This window comes from Tinamus guttatus, unplaced genomic scaffold (assembly GCF_059628265.1).
Source record: "Tinamus guttatus ecotype Peru unplaced genomic scaffold, ASM5962826v1 Tinamus_guttatus_pri_ptg000383l, whole genome shotgun sequence".
NCBI classification, from domain to species: Eukaryota; Metazoa; Chordata; class Aves; order Tinamiformes; family Tinamidae; genus Tinamus; species Tinamus guttatus.
Window position 1 is genome coordinate 3,264,225 of NW_028288917.1, and position 23,787 is coordinate 3,288,011.

General features: G+C 39.5%; 1 protein-coding gene across 12 annotated transcripts in view; it reads left to right on the forward strand.

The window, feature by feature from the left end:
• Positions 1-23,787, forward strand: part of DLGAP2 (DLG associated protein 2) — a 432,244-nt gene that overhangs the window by 113,521 nt on the left and 294,936 nt on the right. For 3 of the 12 annotated variants that reach the window (XM_088530587.1, XM_088530585.1, XM_088530589.1), the window contains exon 1: positions 4,978-5,202. The exons of 8 other annotated variants lie outside the window; for them this stretch is intronic. The gene's annotated coding sequence lies outside the window, so the exon portion shown is untranslated. Of the gene's footprint in view, positions 1-4,976; positions 5,203-23,787 lie in introns of those variants that run through there. One more of the 12 variants, XM_088530591.1, reaches the window with a different exon arrangement.

Below are 23,787 nucleotides of genomic sequence, written 5' to 3' on the forward strand. Positions count from 1 at the left end.
TGCACTGAAAATGGCTAGAGACTCTGAAAAGGAAACACTTTTTTTTTTTTTCTTCTTACCAGCATCTCCAGAGGGATTAATTTAGAGGGTCTTAACAGCCTAACTTTTCTTTTGTCTGCCTTATCTTTAATAGAAGTTATTGGTGGTCTTTTTCTGGTGTTATTATTAGTATATGGTCTTTCGGTACGTTCTCTTGCTTTTTGTGGTTATTGTTGCCATTCTTCAGCAGTTGCTTTGCAGGTCAGCCAGAAGGGTGTTGTTACAAGTCTTGCTTCCAGAGAAGCTAAGGAAAGCTTTACTTAGCAATCCTGCTCACAGGAGGAGTGGCATCTTGCACACTGGCAATAATAGAGGAATACAAAGACTTTCTGATATCCCAACCTGCAGTAACCCTCTTTTTACATGGTACAGGCTTAAGACCATGCTCAATCATGGCTGTGCAGGTCATTGATAGGACCATTTGGTAACTTTGGTAACTTAAGTGGAGAAAACCCTCTCTCTCTCCTTGAGTTGTCTGCATGCTCATTAAAATTTTTGGTCACCATGGTTATAATTGACAGAGCATATCAATTCTAAATGCACCAAGAATTAGACCTGTAGGAGATGAGGATGAAGTCTTACCTTTGGCTCTTTCTACTGGGCATCCTGCAGTACACAAGTCTGTTGCAGAAGAGAGCGTTTTGTTACGGTTTATATTGAGCAGTGTTTTGCACAGCCTCTCGAGCCATAAATATTTCAGTGGAAGTCCCTTTCAGAGCAGTGGGGAGTTGCAGGGAACACGCAGGGACCTAGTAATGTGGTTGTCATTCTCAGTTTCAAATGGAGAATGGCACTAGGCAGAACCTTTTATCCATCCCTTCCAATCTCCCAAGCCATGGTGATTTATTTAGGAGGGTCAGTAGATGCAAGCCATGGTAGACCCTATCAATCAAAAAGCAGGCTAACAGAGCTTTGAAAATCAACGTGAAATGCCCCTCAAAATGTTTAATGTTTTTGCTCTCCATTATTTTAATATTCATATGGAGATGAAAATAATATATTTTCTCATCAGAACTTGTCACTTTTTATTTGCTAGATATTTTTTACACCTGTATTTCTAATGGAGTGTGAAATTAAAATGAACATTCCTGTTTTCTTTGGGGTACCAGCTTTTCAGTTGGTGGTATACAAATAAGCTTATGAACAAAGTTTTCTTTCTGATTTTTTTGGCCATAACATAATCATTTATTATGATTATAATTATTAAGAATTTATTTAGATCTGGTATAGGCCATAGATACATCTACCTTTTTGTTGGGAGTAATAGGATTTTGACAAGTAATTAAAAACTTGCAGATTGTTCTTCAGCATCATTATTACAGCATGCCAAATTGCATTTGGCCATAAGAGGTTGAAAACCCCCTTTGGAGTTTTCTGTGATCTTGCTGATAAGCCATAGTGGCAAATCTCAGAGGGATTTAAATAAAAATCTTTGCTTAAGCACAGCTATGTCATGCTTTTCATTGTAATGTGTGTCCAGTGTGTCCTATGACTTAGGCTCAAATCTGCAAGAAATTTTAGACACAGGTAGCCTGGGGAGGCCACCGTTTTTTAGCCCATAGCATTTCTGATCCTGACTGTGAGCCATAGAACTCATAGTAGGCAAAAATGTCCTTATCTTGTTTAATTTTCCAGTTTATTTGATGCAGAGATGAGCGGAGGTAGAAGTTTTTGTAAGGTTTTTCTTTGTCACACTTTGCATGTTCCTTGTTGATAAGCACAAACAAACAAGAGGTGACCTTAGTATCACCATTAAAGGACCATGCAGGAGCGGTTCTACTCTGCACCTGAAAAAGGATGTCATGTGAGAATTCACCTTTCTTATTGCTACCGATTTGCTTTTTTTTTTTTTTTTTTTTTTTTGCAATTTAAAATGAAAGCATTGCAATTTTTTAATATAATTTTTTGTTGGATTTGAGTTTTAACACTAATCAATTTAAGTTACAATGGTACTTATTGGTGGTGGTGGGGCTTCTTGCTGCTTAAACAGCAGATAAACCTCATTTAACTGAATCACTTCTTTCCATCTTTAAAGAGACTACCTCCTATGAATGTGCAGATTTATAGACCGCCTAATGTCTGGAGAAATTTAGCTTCCAAATATGCTAGAAAAGAATAAGCCTGATTAAAAGAAGACCATAGAAATTTCAAAGATGATCTAAGGACATTTTCAGTTGTTAGGGTATCAGTTCTATTTCTGTTTTTCAAGTGTAAAGCAAGATATTGAGAGGGATAGGCTCTTATCTTGTGTTACATATCACCTTTTGTTTCTTTAACATTAGGTGTTGAAGCTTATGACAGTCACCCCTAGCTCTAACACAAGAGCTTTCCTTTCACAAGCACAAATCTTCCTTTTAGTGTAATCCTCCAGGAAATTCTTGAGACAAAAATATGTTTTGAGATATTTGCTCACAGTGTTACCCTATACAGATAACTGCTTGGAAATAATGGTCCTCTTTCTTTAGCACTATCTCCTGTAAAGTCTAGGTGTCCTTAGCCAAAGACCAGAAATATCAGGAGGGCATCTTCCGTCGGATCGTGTCTAACATCCTCTGCTGCATGGAAAGCTGTGTTTGCTCTAAGCTCCTCACCGTGTGCTATGGTCGACTCAAAAGGTTAATGTCGAGTGGTGACATCCTTTTGCTCAGGAGTTGTAAAAGATACTGTTCTTGTTTTTTTTTTTTTTTTTTAGATGTATGTTTTCCTACTGTGTCCTAGAACACCCTTAAAAGTCTTCTTACATTACCAAGCAGATCTGACATTGTTTGGGCTTTTCCTAAGGCAAGTCTCATTGTGATGGAGCAGTGATAAATATTCATCTTAGCTATTTTCTGCCTTTTCTTTCCTCATTCCCACTTCATCTTATTTTATCTAGCTGTGGATCTCTGCTACGCTCACATCCTCTTCCACTTTCTGTTTTTTATTATCTTTATCTTTTGTCATGGAAACATGGAAAATATTTATGCCATGTGGTCGCACGAAGTCTATGCACCTCATTCTGAAATGAAGGAGTTGCTACTGTATGTCATTGCCTAGACAGCAAATCTACAGAGGTCAACAAACATTATCTTGAAGCTGAGCAGCGTCAGGAAGGAGGAGCAAGGCAGGCAGTTGCTCATGTCTAAACTACTATTCAGTGCTCTGAAGTGTGTTTCACTCTTGATTTCAGTCTCCACTGGAGAAGTTCTTCTCTCTAGAGCATTTAAGCAAATCCACTGACTTTTCTGCGCTGACATCTTGGCTGTTTCTTGGAGCCATGGATTTGGTGGCAGGGGGCTCAATTTTTGCTTTCTCCCTATCTAGATGTGACGTGAGTCACCGAGCTAGTAGTCGTCTCTGAGTATCTGAGACCTACTGCTGTTGTTAATATTTGCACCACTTGTTTTTGGGATCATCTTTATGTGTAAGACAGAAATTTAGTGACGAGCAGTCCCCTTCCTTTTATGAGCAGATGTCTACAGTGGAGAAGCTGGATGTTGCAAACTGTACTGTGATGGAACCGTGTAAGTGGAGATGTCTATAAAGTCATCTCAGCTTTGGGTGTGCAGGCATTGCAGTTCTCCGAGCTGAAACCTCAGCCTGACTGGAACCCGGGCGGGCCTTGTCCAGACACTAATGTGGATGGATCCTGTTGTTATGTGTTTCTGTCTGGGTATCAAGGAGGAGTTGTTTAGATGCAGCTTAGTCTATTTGAAGCAGGGCTACATAGACCATGGTTTTGGGAGGTATTACTGGAAAATGCTCCCAGGTCTCTCTGATTCTTTTGAAACTGAGGACCTTCTTTTGAAATTCTTAACCAACTGCTTCCTAGAAAGAAATATTAAATATTAAGCTCTCAGTTTGCTTCAGCCACGATGACAAACAGCCTTGGGGAAAGGGTGAGGAAGCCGGGGAACCTCGTTTTGCCACTTCTTTAGCTCTCCCAGATCTCAGTGTGTTAAAGCAGGGAGATGGCTACTGCTCACTAGCTGTGACTACCGTAAGAGTTCTCAGATATGGGTATCTACTGGAGTGATTTTTTTGAAGAAAACACTGACCTGAGAAATGCTTCCATACAGTTACACCATGGAGCAAACCAGTCTAGCAGACTGATTTCAAACAGTGTAAGGATATTTTACTACAAAATTCACATTCCAAGCTACTGTGGCATGCAGTTGCTACTTTCAAAAATATTTTGTGTGAGTGGACTAATTTGTGCATCTTCGAAGCATTGGCCCTTTTTGCTGTCAGTGTGTATTTTGAAATTGTGAGAAAAGAGGATATACAGTATCTACAATTTGTTTGAAAGAAACTGCAAACTGCACCTCTTAACTGAGAGGGGTTTTGTTCCTATCTACCAGTATCCTCGTGAGTGCACGAGGGATTTGAAAAGGTGCCCCTGCTATGTGACTGTGTCTTATTTGCTTTTGCTACCTCTCTAGAAGGACTTCTTATTTTATTCTTTGTAATGAGCTCCACCAGAGAGGTTTAGTGTTTCTCTTCATTTTCAGCCTTTTAAATGATAATGCAGGATTCGTGCTATCACATCAGCAGAAGCTGCTGTAGATTGATGGGACCCCATCAGCCACCCTGCCCACTCAATATTATAAAGATTTGTGTCGTCAGTGGTCATGACGTTGAGTAGGAAGTTGCCCATTTATGGATACTAGAGCAAATGATATCATCACAATAGGTGGCTCCTGTCTAAATAGGATCATTTGTGAAATGAGATTACAGGCATTTATCTAGGAAACAGGAGACAGAGGCACCTGCTTTATGTAATTGATATCCTAGGGAATTATTGTGTACAGTAATCAAGAAAAATCTTCATTTCTAATTCTATTATGTGGGAAAAAAACCTTTTTTTTCCTGCCTGCACAAAACAAACCCCACTTCCACATGGAATAAGCTCCAGACCGTGTTTTCTATTATGCTTGAATATATGGGACATGCATTGCAATCCTATGCTTGCCACACTGCTGCAGTATACTTGTTTTGCAGAGCTCTGTAGCAGGCTAGTCAAAGCTGTGACTAACCAGATCCTTGGATACATACTCTAATCTCTGGTCTTTATTTTTGCAATGAATTTGATTTGTTCATTGATTGTATGTTTTTCTGATTTGTGAGAAGCTTCATGCTCTGTATTTGGATGCTGACTGCAATACAACAATAGTCTTTAATACGGTAAGTCAAAGATGACTCATTTCTTACTCTCATGCCTTCAATTTATACTTTCTACAGCACCATATAACCAGGTAGAAAATTATGTGTTAATTAAGCTTAAAGTAGTTAATTTTCAACAGATGCTCTTCTCTTCCCTCCCCCCAGTACTTTGCACCATGATTTTTTCCTCCCCGTGAAAGCAATAGGTTCAAACTGTCTTTAAGTAAAATGCTTTTGCTCTGTTATTTTTAATAATATTGCCAGGATTTTGCCATATGCTTTAATTTCAACAATAGAAAGGAAAATAGACTGTACATGCAAAATTGCAACTTCACATGTGATACTAAAATAGGATAAGTTCAGTTCAATATTACTGTTTATTACAGTGAACACATTTTGAAAGGCAGGGATCTTTTTAGGATTAACACTCTGGATAAAGTAGAAGGGCTTCAGTTTTCATTTGAGGATGAGCATGGTCAGGTACCTACAATTACAAGAGCCCTTATTTTACGTGAAAGCAGTGGCGAGAAAATGTCTTACAGAAAGACAGTTTTCTTTGTAATGCAGCGTGCAGAAGAAGATTCGGTAGTATCTCTTACTGACTGCACTAAAGGAAATAAAAGAAGAAAAAAGAATTATTAGGTGCACAGTGGTAGCTTTGCATTGCAGACGCATTGCAAATAAAAATGCTATCAAATAAAAATGTTATTTAAAAAGCTTTTAAAACAGTGCTGTCATCACACTACAAATAAGCCCTTTTTCAAATAGCTAACTTTTTAATTGTACACTAAGGGTTAAGATTTGCTCTAAGAATTTTTTAAAGAAATGTACAGTTAAGCAGAGGTCTGGAGGATCACTGGGTTACTAGGTCTCCTTTAGTAAGATTCATTCAGTCCTGGCTTTAGAACTGGGCAACTTTATAGCAAGAGAACAGGGACTGAAAGGTTTGGATTTGGGAAGTATCTTCTCTCCCTCTCTTCCCTCTCCTTTCTGTCCCCCATGTCTGAAACTTTTCAATGGTCATTTTTATTTTCATAAGTACCAGTCCTTCCAATTACGATATGCCTATCTCTCCCCCCACAAACAAATAAACAAGCTGTTTTTGCCAGTATAAGCTGTTTCTAGGGATTGAGTGAAATAATAGCTAACTTTTAAAAACTTTATTCAGGAAAAGAGCCAAAAAGAGAGAGAGAAAAAAAGTGAGGTCTGTATGAAATAAGAACAAAGATACAGGCTGGTTGGCATCTATTAGCAAGTTTTAATTACTGTAGCTTTTTCACTTCTATTAAGAAATTTTGGGGCTTGATTTCTTTATTACCAATGTCATTATGTTGCAGCCATGCATTGCTATCAGCTCTTGCATTTGCTCATAAGTTGTTCACGGATCCATATCTGTCATGTTTTCTTGTCGTTTGCGACAGCCCACGTCCTCTTTATTTAGCAACAAGTGATCAACCTGATCACTAAGTGCCCGCTGCAGTACATCTCAAAATGCATGCTTTGAAGTATAGAAGCAATTAAATAATATTTACTAGGCTTATAAAATCTACATGTTTAGCAAAGTTTGTGGCTGGAGGCATCCTGTTCTGAATTAAACATGCTATTTTAAAACGCTAGAGGCAAGAGACGGTAACTCAGCTCATGAGTGTATTAGCAGTAGCATGCCACCAGGCACTATCCTTTGCTTTTGCAAATAACCCACAGAATAATGGCTATTTTCATCTAAAAATTGCATAACTAGGTCTGCTTTACATGCTTTATGGAAATTATTTCACTGTAAGTGCCTCTTAAAGTGATCTAGAAAAATTAAGACGTTTGCATGGATTTCATTTATGCATGTTAAGCAAAAGCTGTAGGAAAGCGGCACATGCTGAATGTAGAGGCCAAATTACATGCTCTATAATTCAGTCATGCAACCGTTATGTAGCTTAGCTGATCAAATTTTAAATAGCAAGAGGTTTACAGCACGCGTCTTCTAGAGAATCAGTGATCAAATGACAGTGTAGTCATTGCTTGTCATAGTCCACCTACAATTTAATTTTTTTTTCAAAAATGTTATTAATACTTGTCTCACAATTTTCCCTCTGCCTTATAATTTTTCATTGAAGGTAAGCAAATTTTACAGAAGGTTTTTAAAAATAATAAAATAATTTGCAAATAAGAAAGAAAACATAATTATAGTAATAATTATAGTAATAATTATGTTGAAAGACATATAAATAAAACCATCCCATCTGTTATTTTTAAAACAGTGCCTACAATTATTTATTGAATTTAACAAATATAGAGAAGGAGGAATGGCCATTGCAGAGCACACAATGTTCCACTTCTGCTTTATCTAATGAGTTTTTAAAATGTATGTCCGGGAGTCACACAACCATGTTATATAGATTACATCATACCAGTCATGCTCCATAAATTTTCCTTAATTATATTATTTGTAACAGTCTTATATTACCAATAGGATAGAAATCTTAACCATATTTTTCTGAAAATTTTATCTTTATTCTTGAAGTTTACTTTCTTAAACACTTAAGATTATGGTCGATTATGCTCTTAATTTGATCATGGCAATAAGTTTATTTAGTTTATATTTAGATTCTATATTCAGAGAGATGTCCAGGTTATTAAGGAGAAAAAAGCAGGGGCCACATTTCTGTGTTTTCTAGTTGCCCTCAGGAGTAAAATCCTGATTTGTGAGTAGTAAGGAAAATCAGGTGGCTTTTTGCACTCAGTTTTAAAGGAAGTTCTGTTCACAGATAAGAGTTTAGTGTGGCGAAGGGTCTACCAGCTTTATTTGCTCTGAAAAACACAGGCAATACTTTTTTTTTTTCCTCTCTTTTTTTTCCTTATGCACTTCAAAATGCTGCCCAAGGTCAGTGCGAAGGGGTGGAGTATGTACAAGCCCAGACATCCTCGACTAGAAAGCCCATGGCTACGTCAAATTGGATCACTTTTAGTTTCCCATTGTGTAGTATCCAGTATTCCTACCTGCATCAATGAAAGATTTGCATTCAGTGGTCCAGTATGAATTATATCTGTTATATAATTTAATTGTCTTTGACAGATACACTTGCAAAATTGATATTAAAGCCTGAAAATCATACAGGACAGTGTGAATGCCAGCAAAATATTCAGAAAGCAGCGAAGTAATTCTGCTTAGCAAGCCATTAGTTCCTCGTACCAGTACATTACCCAGGTACAAATAGGGTAACACGTCGCTTACTGCCAGACAACTCAGCAGAGCATTTAGTGATATGTGGGGAAAGGCACGTAATAGTTCCTATATTCCTTTTGCTGAAGGAAAGTGAAACTGCATCGTAGTCACCGTTAACATCTTCAAGGATACAGTTTGCAATTAATAACTACAGTGTTTACGGTACCAATAATTACTTGCTGGATCAAAGTCCAAAGGATTTAAAGGTGACCATTGCTCATCAAAACACCAAAATCAGAAAACCACTTAGGCATCCTGCCTTTTCATGCAATCTCTTTGTTATTAGATTCAAGGTTTAGATGATCTGTATGGCAAGGTGTTGTGAACGCAGTTACGTTTTGTCTGTCCTCCCAGCCCTTGCCACTCTACTTGTCTCATGATACGAGAGCACCAATGTCCTTTATAAATGCGGGTTCGTGTTCTAGGTGGCCCGCCATCGTCACACCCTTGGTGTCTAGCGCTCGAGCACGCTTGAAGAGCCGGGGCCCCCCCGGCCGGGCTGCGTCTCCGCACAGGGACAGGGGAGCCGCGCGCAAGGCGGCGGCGCGGACAAGGCCGCGCTGGAGGCCAGGCCTCCGCCCGGCGCCCATGGCGCCATCAGACGCTCACAGGAGGGTTTCTGCAGAAACCCCCTTTTGCTGCAGGGCTCTCCCTTCAGAGCCCTGGTCCTGGCTACCTGCAGGGGCTGAGCGGCCAGGCTGTTCCATCCCTTCTCTGGAGGTGGCTCTCAAATCCCAGTCTCTTCCGTGCATTCTTTGCCCTATAAATTTTGTCGATATCTCTTTAAATGGGATATTGTCATCTTGACAATCATTTCCTCATCTGATTTGTTTTCCTTCCATCCGCCCAACTGCTGGTAGAAGTAATAGCCAAGAACTAGGAGAAATTAAAGGCATATTTTTTCTGTTTACTCGGTGTGTTTGACAGCATTTTGTATCTATTCAGTCTTGCTGTTTCCTCAGTGCAATCATTTGGCTTCCTCCCATTTGTGCAGGCTTAGGAGCAGCTGAAGGGAGAAAACATCCTAAACCAAGAGAAATAATACTGTAATATTGTAAAGATCGGCAGGCAAAGTAGCTGAATCTCATAGAGGTTCTCATTTTTATTGATTATATGGAGTCCGGGGCATTTTTCATATAAACATATAATCTATATACATTTTGATAGACTTAATGAAAGATAAGTTATACCTTGGAGTTAAACAATTAATTTCTGTTATTGCTCTGAACTGCCTTTTAAGCATCTATTTCCCCTCTAGACTTCCTTTTTGCTCTTTCAATGGCTTAATGAAGAGGAGTGAAGCTTTGATGTATTTTTGTTACCAGTGATGTGTTGGTGTAAATGCCTGGTGGCCTCTTTAACTTAATTTGTGGCACTATTTCAGTGTTGCTTTAGCGAATCCATTTGAAGAGGTTTTCCTCCTGCCCACAGCTCCTTCTTCTTTCCTGGTCGCCACCAGAATTGCCCGCAGTTACACTGAGGTGGCTGTTTCTGTGACCACACTCTAAACCACAGCTTTGAAGAGATTTGTTTTATAAAAGCACATGCAGGCATGCTTAATGGGCCTTCTTTTATTTTATTTATTTTTTGCATAGATCCATTTTCTCTTGACTGTCCTGCTTCACAGTTCCATTTTAAAGTATGTCAGATAACTTGTTCAGTAGCACAAATTGGGGTCCTCAAGGTTGTTTGTTAAAGGAAAAGAGCTATAATCAGAAACAAGGTGAAGTAAGAGCCCATTAAATCAGAACTACAGACAAAGAAATAGTAAAAAGCTTGTAAGTTTGTCAAATCTAAACACAGGATTCCTAAAATAGTTAGAATGAATAACCTCTTATGGGTAGGAAGCATCTACAAGGTTTTTGCAAACAGGTTTGATCCAGTGTTTCTCTTTAATGTTACTCCTGGGCAGGATGTCTATGTTGCAGTTATAGTTTACATTTTAGCAGCACCTATCATTCAACTTAAGGATCAAGACTTCTAGAACTAAGCTTCTAACTTCTAGAACCGTGTGAGTAAGACCTTGATTTCATAGTAGCAAGCAACAGTGATCCCCTGTTCCTTCAGGTTTACAGGGCAGATAACAAAAGGGAATCAGTAGGTTGAGGAGAGACCAAGCCAGGTTTAGGATGGTGAGCTAACTACACAGGCAAGCCTACCTAAATACAAAGATTTTTAAAATAAATATATGGAGGGGCAGTAGAATGCCATGAAATACTTCTCAGTGATCGTATCCATCAATGTGCAGTCCTTTGGGGTGTTTTGTGTCTTATAACGTTTGCCTTATAAAAGAGAGCACTAGTTGCAAATATTTGGGTGCCCTGTGGATCAAAATGAATACGAACTTCCCCCTGACTTTAGTGATCTTTGACAGACTCAGTGGCAAAAGCAAAGTGCATTTTAACACAGCAAACTGCCCTTCACCGAACTGTGGTGTCACCTCAGCCTCTTCTCTTCAGCTTCTGGATTCCCAGGGAGGGCAGAGCTGTCCAGCGCTGACAGGCTGGCATTACGCCCCTCCGTGTCCAATTTCACCTTGGGTTCCAGGGACACATCTGTGTTTCAACAAGCAAGAACAGATACGTATTTATTGTAATATATTCTTGAGGCTCTCTTCTAATTTCTCCTGTCCTCCTGGGATCTCCTGTCTTCTGCGTTAGAGACTGCGTGTGCTCTGCCATGAACGGCAAACTGGCGCCAGCGCTCTATGATGGGCCTCAATTTGGGGCCTAATTGTTTTAAATCGAGGCATGCAATTCCTCAGGTAATTCCTTCGAGTGGTGCCTAAATTTTAAATAACTAAATGAGGAAAAGATTAAATTTGGCCTAATAATTACTGTATAGTGATGGGATTCTAAACAAGACTGTTGACAAGTTAATTTTAAATTCCCACGCCTAATTTATACATCAATAATTAACAGCATCCCCAAAACTCTTCTCGGGGTTTCAAATTAACCGTTTCATAAATACTTCAATTTTCACTCTTGTAAGCCCCTGTGGGACCCACTGCATGATTCTTCAAAAGGTAACAAAATAGTCACATTGGCTTCTTTGCCACATTAATCCCTTTGATTCAGATATTTGTCTTTCACTTATGCTCATGCCATTGCCTGCCAGCAGATAACACAATTATGAATTATTACCTGGCTATTCGGGGGAAAATCAAGGATCTACACATTCTTCTTGATGAAAAGGAACAGTTTGTCAGGTACCATGGTGGAAGGTGGAGATATGACTATGCTGAAAGCATTTCTGGTTGTCAACAGGTCCCATAGTTTCTCTGCAAAATATTAATTATAATACTTCACCAGGTAGGACAAGGCTGACTTCTTTGAGTTAAATATGCAGGAGTTGCGCACTTAGTATATTTGGGAAGCACAACTGACATAAATTGATAGATAGCTACATCTGATGATGCCCATAAATGTTTCTGTATAGGCTGAGGAAGGTGAGATTAACCTCACAGAGGGGCATGCGTTTCCCTTGACTCTCTTCTCTCAGCTTGCTGGGAGGCCGTTTGAAGAAGCCACTGCATACAAAAATTAGTGAAGACACTCAGGGAGGTGGGCCTCCAATGGGCTCGCTTTCAAATCTCTTCTTCTACATTTTTTTTTGATTTCTTTGCATTCAAAACTAAAATTATAACACTAGTCAGGCAGGAATGGCCCTAAAGGTCTAATAACGCATCTGTATTTGCATCAGTTTCCAAAAATCAAGGCATGTGCAATTGCAGATAAAAGATACTGGCACTAGTGTGACTTGGTTAAGGACTACTGTAAGTACTTGAAAGTACAAGAGTTTTGAACGTGTTCTACTTTTATGAAGGCAACTCATTTAAGTTTTCAAGCACTCTGAAATGCAGTTAACCTTATTGATAGGTACAAAGAGTGTCCTACTGCTTTGGGCATGACAATGAAAGGAAAATTCTCCACAAATCTGCAAATAGCCTAGAGCCCTGGAAGTCACCTGAGTATTTAAAATTTTGAAGGTTTCAAAATAAATATTATTTTAATATTACAATTAGCAACCAGGTATCACAAAATTATATTTTGTTTTCCACTGCCAGTTGCATGAATACAGTACAAGCATTTCCCCACACATTTCCCAAGAGTGAAATAAAATATTTTTTACTTTCTTGATTTTTTTTTCCACTTGTGTGGACGTACAGCACAAATACTTGTAACTGTCTGTCTTCAAATGAGCTACTCGGAAAATAAAAGGGACTGCCCTTGAATTTCCGGGTATTTTGCCATTAAGAATCTGAATGGGCTTTGGTCAGATCAAAGTCCCATTGCAGGCTGTGGGTCTGCATAGCTCCACTCACATGGCTACAGCAGCTGCATCCCTGTTCCGAGGGAATTCAAACAAAGCTGATGTGCTGGTGATTTATACAGAGACTTTGAAGCTGTGAATAGCCCAAACCTTTTTTGGATATCAAATAACAGAGATTCTTCCAAACAAACCATTCTAATGTTTTCATGGTTAAATTTAAGTGGTCTTTTTCATCCAGCTGAATTGTGTCATGATCAGAACAGTAACAGTTGAGAAGAGCAGGATCCCGAGCTGCCAGTTCAGGCACAGAAGGGGACACTGTGATTACCTTTCTAGCAGCTGTTCTCTTCCAATGAAGGACATCCTTATGGAGAAGTGATGTAGAATGTGATCACAATAAAATAAAGAAGTCTCTTTATTTTAAAGAGAGGGGGAAAGGGAGATGGGGATTTACTGAAGCGTCTCTAAACCTACAAAATCATTCGATGTAGACATCTGACTGAGATTTCTATAGGCTACTTTCAAAATGATGTTTCCATGGTTTTGATTTATTTTTTGGCAAAAGTTTGTAAAATCATTTCAGTCAGATCATGGGGATATTTACTAATGGGCAAAATCTGAATGAAGTGAAAGTATTCCCATGTAAAAGTAACCGTAACCCTAAGCAAATAATTTTCATTCTTTCTGATGAACACAAAGGTATCTTAAGCTACAGTCTTGGCCCTTACTGGCACATACAGCATCTATTAAAAATCATATCCATGGCATTAGGAAATAAATTAAGATGCCAGGTTAGATAAAACATTAATGGAAATGATCATGAAAAGTTTTAAAATATATATCCCGAAAGTCACTTGCTTTCCCTCATATGGTTTATCCATGGAGGCATTAAAAAGGACCTGGACAAAGCAAAATTATAGCAATGTTATGTCAGCAAGAGACATTGTATAGCTTTCTTTTCCCTCTATTAAAACTAAAATAAAGCAAAAAAGTGGTGATGCAAAGTTAAATGAAGAAAAGAGCGTATCCTAGTATATTGCGTGAATGAAAGATATTGGGCAGATAGATGTATTGCAGTAATAAGACATGAGTAGTGTCTGCTGTGAGGGAGAAAACAAAGTAAGCTTTTTGCTCAGGAATGAGGCATAAACCTGAATTGAGAGTTGCAAAATCCTTGTTTTCATGGATGCATGTAGGTTGACATGGATGCAGGTAGATTTATAAGAAGATGCTTATATAACAAGTAAAAACTTATTGTAAAACTGGAGATCCAGTTTGGTGGAGAGGCTAGTGATGGTATTTTTAAGCAGCAGATTATCTTTTCAATTGCTAAGGCATTCATTTATATTATTCACAGTCTGCATCACTCTAGCTAAGGCCTAGGCTGAGATGCTGATTTGGTTTCCCTATGCATTAGCTTAGACTAGACTGCACATTCCCATCAGTGGCTCATTCCCACCTACTCTGCTCAGGGGTATTTTTATTTCATGTGCCACTGGTGTACTACAGGGGTTAAATATACCTATCCCCATACCAAAATTAGTTCTTCAGGCAGAATGCTGGGCTCCCTTTTCCTACCCTGCTGTCCAAAGCTTGTCAGATAATGTGGAACACTGGAAGGTTTCCACGTTTTTATTCTGCAGAAGGTAGATTTCTTTAGAATCTACTGTCAATGAAGAGTGGTGTTTTTTTCCACCGAGTTATTTAGCAATTTTATAAGATGTTGCTGTTATAAGAAGACAGATAAACATACATCTGTTAGCCTCTTCCATAATTCTGAGCTATTGTGAAAGCCTGTGCAATTGAAAAGTATTTTTGCACAGATGATTTAAAACAGTGCTTTTCTTTTAATTAACAAAATAGCTGAAGAGATGTAGTACTTAATATCCGGAGCAGTGCTAAATATAGCACTGCTATAGATTTTATATATTATATATGTGACAATTATGGTACTGAGCAGTAATTTAAAAAGCCTTAGATAATACAAATGGAGAAATACTGGTAATGACGTATAGGCAAACTGAATGGAAAATGCAGTATTACACACTCCTTTGTGCCATTGCATCTTCCCTTTCCTCATGAGAGGGAAACAGAATAGGACAGACCTGGATGGGAAATAAAACCATCATCTGAAATTCCAAAGGTGTCCCAAATTTCTTCTAATTAAAATGTAAACTGTTTCATTCTGATGTATTTGCACTAATTTTCACAAGTGCCACAGAAAATTTGCAGGTGAGAAAAGCTAGTTTTTAGTAAACTGAAATGTTTTATAACTACTTTAACTATTTTGATAAAATTCATCTGCAATTTCTGTGGTTTTTTTTTTTTTGTAAATCAAAAATTGATGGTGTGAATAAGCTACTTAAAAAGACATTTGAATATGAAGAATAATATATTTACAGAGGCAATAAGGCTCGTGTCTTTTTTTGTGTCCACCTCAGTGAGGTCCAGAAGAAACCCAGCACGCAGCAGAAAGCTGCACAAGCAGGTATCGAGGCAGCTAGTGTGGTTCCGTGCCCCAACCGCAGATCCCAGAGAGGGAATGAGAGTCATTCCTTCACAATGGAGAGTGGAGGAGCTCTGCTCTTCCCCAGGGAGTTTCTTCTGTGAGCATGGAAAAACATTTCCCCAGCAGGAAGCTGGCCCTGGTCTTTCCACGTGTGGCTCCACCAGGAGCTTCCCTTGGTGTAGAGCACCAGCCATCAGGAAAATTACAGAATTCCAAAAGAAAAGTTAGACACCATGGAAAGGATGCGTGTGGCATCCTAGCAGAATCCTGATGACAATACTGTAGGCAACATATGATTCATAATGCAGTTAAATTGTCTGAATATGTTGACACGGACTGTGCGCTGACCCATTTTAGCAGGTAGACAGACAGGCCGCCGAGAGAACCTCGAGGAACCACCGCTCCGCGCGTGGGGCATCGTTGCGCTGCGGTGCTGAAATGCAAGGTGCAAACACAAACTGAGTGGTGGCAGTTGTCAGTAAATGACTTTCCTAGGTGTTGTCTTGATTTGCCTATATAGCACTCGTTTGAATATTGTTACTGAACAGATAGTCACTATTTTATAGATTCTACTAAGAAATCTCAGTGGTTTTGCTGGCGATCTGCCACAAAGTTTCAATGGGATTGACCATTCTTAGTGGAACATTTTCTTGGAGTTTTTTCTGTATTCCTTTTCAGCAAGCAGAAGTCCAGTACTTACTACAGGGACAATACAGTAGTGAGAAATACAGGGGAATGAGATCTGCACTGTGGTTCAATGGTGGCAGGAGATCAGCAGGTTTTTTTTGGAGAACTGTGGTCCAGGCTAAAGTAAATTGTTGAAAACCTCTTCCTTGAGCAATTCACCACTGAATTCACCAGTGTGAAACAGCAGATTTGCAGCCAACCCGCTTGCTTATTTATTTATTTATATTTTATCTCATTCATCAGCTCTGACTCCAGTCCTGGTCAGAAACCTCAAGTTACCATGGACTGGCTTTAGTTCCTTTGACTTAAATTTATTCATTGAGCACGAATGTTGTGAAAGAAGAAGGAAAATGATAAGAAACCTCACTCCTAAAGGTAGATTAATAGCTTACACACAGACAATTAAACTGACAAGGAGACCCACATGGTGCAGGCTTATTCTTGCCAGAGTTTCACAAGCAGCCAGTTCCAGATTCTGAACAAAAAAGGTTGCACCAAGCTGTGTCAATCTGTCCGTGTCCAAGGCTCACTGTCTCTTGGACTCCCGGCTTTTCTTTAATATCAGGAGCGTTACTCAGGCAGAATTACTATGTAACATATTGTGCATGGCTGTGCCTTGCTCGGAGTGCCGGGGGCTAAATGCAGCTCTGGCAGGAAAATTAATGTCTCCCTTTTCCGCTTTATTTTATTTTAATTAAGGAAAGTAGTAAAGCTGTTCAAAGAGGCTTTCATTAAATATACAAAACACGAAATTCCAAACAAGCCCACTTATATTGCCAAAGTGGCAAAATACCTAGGAGGAATATTTCACTATTTGTGATGGATGGATTTAGGAATTTAGGAAGTACTTAGGAAGTGTATTGTAAATATATTTGTCTTACACCATCATCCTCCCTTCTAAACAAGTTTTACTGGTTGCTTGTGTTAGGAGAGCACGTGGATCTTAGGCTGTTGATCTAAACTCCCTGTGTGAGGCTCTTGAAATTTCTGCATCTCTAGGAAAAGACATATATGTAAGATATGTGTGTGTGCACCTGTGTGTTCACATATTTATAAATGGTGTGTATTGTGTATAAAACATATATATATAAAGTAATGTGATCCTGCTACGTAAATAGAATAAACTAATGTGTCTGCCTTAGTCTGCACCTGAACACCCCTCTGAAGTGGGAAAAGCTCATTATCCTTATTTTAAGAATTAAACAGAGACTCGGTAACTTCCCTCATGTCACCTAAGCAGCCTTTGGCAAAGCAAGGAATTAAACCCATTATTCACCAGTCTCGCGCTGCCGCCATAACCACTGACCTGGACGATGGGCGCACCACAGTTGTCCCTCCGCTTTTATAAAAGTTATTCAGAGTTTGATTTCTACATCTGCCAACTGCTTGTGACAAAATGGTAGTGAAGCAACGTTCAGACAAATTCTTAAAGCTGGTGTATATATAAAAGCAGATTCAGCACAAGGGGCAAGAACTTTTTTTGTTATAAATTGACCGTATAACAATTTTGCTAAAATGTTTCTGATATACATCCCTGAGAATTTTTCCTAAAGCAGTACATGACTTTATTGGCCTTGCTGGGACCATGATCAGCCTCGATATTAAGCTGGAACTGTTCTATCTTTTCTGTAAGTGAAAAAAACTTGTTTTATGCAATAGCTTAACACGTAACAGTAACACTTAATAGAGGAGATTTTGTCTGCCTGCAGTAACTTGCCAGAGAGTTTCTCCTTGCTATTGCTGTGGTGCTATTTTCGAGTCCTGCTTCCTTCTAAATTTTCAGGATTGAATAAATAATGCAGTTTCATCTAGGTCCTTAGAAAAGTTTTTCTGGTCATTTCTATGGGCCTTTTCCCAGTCTGCCTTTCTGCTGTAGTCTTGCCCTTTGCATGGTCTGGTTGCCTGGTCTCCCATTTCCCTGCCGTGAATGTTGAGTTGCTCTTGGATAAGATACTCTTCCCCTCTCTCCAAAAGGGTCTCGGTCACCTGGAGTGCCATGGAAGTGCAATCAGACAACCTTCCGCCCTGACATCCAGCTTAGCTGCATGCACAACGTGCATTACACTCATATTAAATAGAAAATAAAAGGTTTTCTCATTCATCGTAGGCACTTACTTTCTATTTTTATGCTGAAATGGTTGTTGAAGAAAGGATTGACCTTTCCACGTGTATCTGATGATGCGAGGCTAGGTGAGGAGGAAGGGAATGGGTCCCCAGGACAGCCCTCATGGTCAGTGTGTTTTCTCCAGTAACTGTGCTACAGCTTCATATATCCTGTGCTGACTCAAACTTCCTTTTCTACCTGGACCTTTAGTTCCTGCCTAGAAATACCGGATCTATGTGAATACGGAATTTGGCAGAAAAGAGGATAGGAGATTTTGCATATGCCTTGGATGCCACTTTGTCTTGAACTGAGATTCAGAGGTACTCCCTACAAAGTATGCCAACATAGTCCTAACATATGGGACTACATAACTTGCATCCTCTACATAGGCTGGAACGATTTAGGTTCAGCAATAGGGTTATACAGGAAGCTAGGGAATGTATGGGAGGGTGTTTGTGACTTGCCCAGCATGCAAACCATCTCCATACTTGCATGCAAGTGTGGCAGTACGAAACTTAGTCATTAACGGGAACGCAGTGTGCATTACTAATGTAAAAATCACATTGAAGTTCCATCAGTGCACAAGGCGAATATATGCTTTTGATGCAAGAAATCTGATGTCAAAGAAATCACCCATACACCGGGATAAAGTATTAGATTGTTTGGGTAGGCCCTTAGAAACTACCATGCATTAGTCAGTAAAAATAAGTGACAAACATGCTTCTCGGACAACAAAGACCTTGTTGGTAGACTATAGGTAATTTGCTCTTGAGATATGTCAGTACCGTTCCGTCTCATTTCATCTGGAATTGCAGAACTACAGGATCTTGATGTAGCCATCAGCAGCCATGTATCAGGTTTCTTGATGCACTCTTCCATTATGAATATAATTTGTTAGTGTCCCTTCAGTCTGACTTCTATTAATATAAATAGCATGACAAGTGGAAAAAGGTGATCACTTCCCCTTTTAATTGCCATGTTTGAAAAATGGGCAGGATACAGGAAAGGAGACTTTTGTATCCTTTCCTTGTTTCATGTCAATGTCTATGAGTAATCAGTAGGTATAAAGATGTTGCCACTGTGAAGGATGTGAAACTAAAATATTTGATATCATAGAGTTGTTTTCTCTTTTCCTTAGATGTAAAAAAAAGACATCAAAAGCAGAATTTAAGAGATTCCTAAAGCAAACAGCCTAATGTAAACTCCTTCGAAAAACCATGCTTTTGTTGGTTTCTCTTATTCCTTGAGTAAATTTTACTGTGTTAGAAATGGCCTTCACATCAGTAAGACTATGTGAGCAAGAAAGGCACATCCTGAGCAAACGCTGAAGGATGACAGCAGTAATTATCTAAAGCCCACTGAAGTCAATGGAAAGACTGACAGGCACCTTGCATTAGTACTCATAAGAGCAAAAATACATATCAGTGGTTTTTTTCATGCTTAGAAAGATTCAGCAATGTTAACTATTACTCATCTTTTGCACCTCTTCTAAAATAGTTTCCTCTTGCATGTGTACTTACCAATTTTAACCTTTTTTCTGGGATATATAGCTGGAAATAGACCCTGTGCAGGCAGCAGCATTTTTGTGATGCAGTCTGTGAAAGATCCAGGCCTGTAGGCAAGGAAGGTGCTTTCAGCTGTGCTGCACAGTCTGGAGAAGACGAAGAGCTGATACCTGCAGTGGCAACAAGGGTCTTATCAGACACACTTCTGTGCCTGCAAAACAGCAAGAATTTCTGCCTTTTCACAGATGTTAAAAAGAACAGCTGGGCATAACTGAGTCACTCTCATTCCCTTTTTTGTGTTTTGAATCAACTTTGGGAATTGACTGGAATATGCCATGATTTGTTAATTACAGGGATGTCTCTGATCTTAGATGCAACCCAATACTAGTCTTTTGAGAGCTGGAGGACTTTGCATTCCCTGGCAGAGCCATGAAGCCTGGATATTGTCAGTGAAAACCCAAACTGACACAGAAGATGGTGGTGTGCTTAGGCTCCAGTGTGTCCTCTGAAGATTTGTACTGACACTGCTGCTGGTACAGAATTAGGTTACATGTGACATGTACACCCTCCCACCCCCTAAAAAATAATTCTCTTTAACTTAAACCTTTTCTTTCCTTCCCACACACTGTTACCTCTTTCTAGAGCCCTTAACTGTCTTTTGCAGGTGGGAAGTCTCACAGTGTTCACGTCTTCCCTTCCTCTTCCCTTTGCCTTCCTCTTCCCAGACTAAGCTTCCTTAAAGCAGCTAGTTCTTGTGGACACATTAGACATTGCCATGGCATCGTGGCATGCAATAGCACAACGAAAAATCCTCATTATTCTGAAAACTCGCTTCTGATGGTGTCTGATGTGCTGTCTTGTAATCCACGCCTCAGAGAAGCTCCTAAAACTGCAGCAACCTCCAGTCAAGGGTTAGCAGTTGTTGCTGACTTTGGTTCATTTATGTAGCACACGTAAGGATGTATATACATCATCCATACATCAGGGTGATGAAGGCAGCATGACAGTCTCTCTGCTCTGTAGTGAAAAGGGAGCAGAAACTATTTCACAGAGAAACTGCTGGTAATTTCCCTGGGGCTCTGGCTCAGAGGAACAGAGCAGAGTCATCTCCATCCCGGAGGAGCTCCAGGGGCAAGAGGTATTTTTAGGAGGGGAAGCTGGAGGTGCAGAGGGACAGCGCAGGTGGGTCAGGTTCGGCTGTTAGACCGTCCCTGAGGCTGATCGGGGGAGAAAATCGGGGAGTTGTAACCTGACTCGTGAAGCCACCAGCTGGCTCAGGGTTCCTGGTTAGCTCCAAAGAAACCCTGTGCCTGGAGCTTAAGACCTTAAGCTTAAGGTCTGGCACTCTTGTTGCAGCAATGAGCCTCCTTTAATCCATCCTGTGAGTGGATGGAGCGTTTTACGAACAGTGACTGCAGCTGCACTCATTTCAAGTAGGAGGGATGCGGAGTGGGTTTGGGGAGAAGAGTCTTCTCAAAGCACTGCCTCCCTGCTGCCCCAGGGCAGCCTTTGCACAGGCCAAGGCAGGGCTCAGCATATAGGTCAACCCTCACACGAATACTTAAGCAGCGTGTTTAAACCTGGTGTGAAAACAGTACCAAGAATTAACAGCACTTTGAATAGGGCTTTCAATTATTCCTTGAGAGCCTACTTATATTTCTCTTTGGCATTGCACTTAGAAGCGTAGCCATGCATTTTCTATAGATTTTATGGATTAGAAAATCATGGGGTTAGCTAGTCCATAAATTAATATATCTGGGATGTATATTAAGTAACTCATCTAAAAAAATGGATGACTCCTCTATGGGAAATGAATAATTAATTTTGTTTTCTTGGTTAAAGAAAAAAAAATAAAGAAGAAGGAACAGCAGAAGAAAAAATCCCTCAGGTGCTTTTCTGTTTTCTGCTGAAGCTGAAATTTTTTAGTCCTCTGACAATGTCTTACACCCTCCAATATGTCTTGTTTCTATGGAGACACCAATGAACTGCAGCTTGCATTCTTCTGCATATCACAATACAAGGTTGCTTCAGAATTTTCCTCATGCTTCACTCTCTTCTCTTTTAATTAGAAGTTAATCAATAGGCTCCATGCTTGTCTCATGCACTCACAAACACATGCACATACGATCACGGTGAGTTACTGTGACCTGCCTATAAGCACGAGGTACACGCTCGTAGTTTGATTTTAGAGAACAGCACATTTTATCTTGGGGTTTATAGGACTATCATTCTAAACGCTGTTGGATAAAAGGATGGGAAGAAGGGAATCTTGTAGGCAGTCCACCGGATGGAGGGAGTATATGATACGCCGTGTTTTTAATAACAGCAAGGAAGAAAGGAGTTCTGGCATGGCTGGAAAATGCTGGGACCTTTGGGGTTTATTCCCTTAATATAACCTGGGTTATTTTTTGGCCCCATTGAACTATCTTAACTTCTGTGTGGCATTCCTCCCCCTGAATGGCTAATTACTGCATAGTATGATCTTCAGATTTAATTCTGCAAGCCATGTTGTTCCTTCCCTGTGTGCTCATGTCTCCTCTTAAATGTCTCTTTCGTGTCTCTTGACAGTGGAAGATAAACCCTTATGTGGCAAAATACAATGTGAAGGAAACTATTTGAATAGGTTTATTATTATTATTAAAAATGTGCTATGAAGCAAACAGTATTTTTAATTATGAAGAATCAGAGAGACTGAAATGGTGCCAAAGCAGAAGGTGTGTGCTACCAGTAGTGGGCCCTTTGAAGTCAATAACAAGCCTTGTATATCTGCAATACTACTGGGTGTTTCTTTCTACAGTTAATTACTATAGGCAAATTAGTGCCAGGCTTTGTCATTTCCATGAGATTTTTGATAGTGGTTCATATTACATTGAAATTAATTTCCAGAAAGAATTTGAAGTAGTATTTGCAGAGGCCTTGTAACTGATGTGTTATGTGTGTACCATAAATCACCTGATGACGGCAACAAGTTATGTCTAAGGCTTAGCTTATGTGCTCGTGTGCGGAGATGTAGGCTGCGCGCCTTCTTTTCTCGTTACTTTTCGTGTTGCACATCTGCCCGTCTCCTCCTGCTGTCTCTTATACTTGGTCGTAGACTCCTCTAGGCAAAGACTATATTTTTTGTCTTCTGCTTTTTCCCAGCTTCTTGTGGAATTCTAATGTAGGATTGCAGTTCTTTGATGCTACAGCAATCCAGCCAAAACTGCAGAGTTTTGATGGGTATACTACCGCCCAGTGTTTATAGCCAATATGTTTGTATATGTATGTGTATGAATATATGCACGCATATACACATGCACATACATATAAATGCATGTGTATGCCTTTGTTTTACCTTATTTTTTGTCAAACTAAAAAACAAAAATCAAGTTAAGCATTTTTAATATAAGATTTTGGAAAGCATGCTTTGTCTGAACTCTGTGAACATTTATTGCCCTCTCAGTTTATTTTAATTAGTCAATATTTCTGTTAGCATGCACAAAAAAACAAGGTTTAACCTCTAAATGCATCAAAGAACATTACTGCTTTCTCAAGGATAATAATTGCAGCTATGCGAGCTAGCACATAACAGTTAAATATATCCTTGCTTTTGACAGAAGCTAGTGCAGTTGGAACAGAGATGAACATAGCTTATTAAATATAGCTCTTATGAAGACTGCTCTGTAATTACTGTGATTTTTCTTTGTATCATTATGATCATAGGCTGATCTAAAACAATGAATCGTGCGCTTTTGAGAGGCCGAGAACTATTCAGCCATATGAAGCGCTCATAGCTAGAGCAACAGCCCTGTTTGTTAGGTTTCTTTGAGCAGCTTATGTAAATAGTACACTCTAAAGGTTAAATAGGTCCTTCCACTGAAGCTCCTTCTTTCACTGAGAAAAGTTAAAACTTAGAGGAGGTCCATGGAGGACCCAGAACACTTCATGCCATGAAATCACATTCATATTCATGAACAAATCTTTTGATACTCTTTTTTTATTATTATTTAATTGAGACTAGCTCCTATTTATAAAGAGGGATTTGCTGATTTTTTTGCATGTCTGGAAGTGTTTTCTGAGATCAAAACCTCCAAATGAAATGACCTATATATCCAAAATGTTACGAGCTTAAAAATGGCCACTCCTCCTTCACTATTGACTCTCATACTTTAACAGATCCAGAGTAGATCCAGGGTCCAGGGTCCTGGACTTGAGTATTTTCCATCTGCTAAAATCCCTGGGAGTCAAAACCATGGCTTTTGACACTGCATGGAGAGGCATAGCTAGGGTTTGTTCCAGCTGTTCTGATCATTTCCTATTTTTTTCCCCCCAG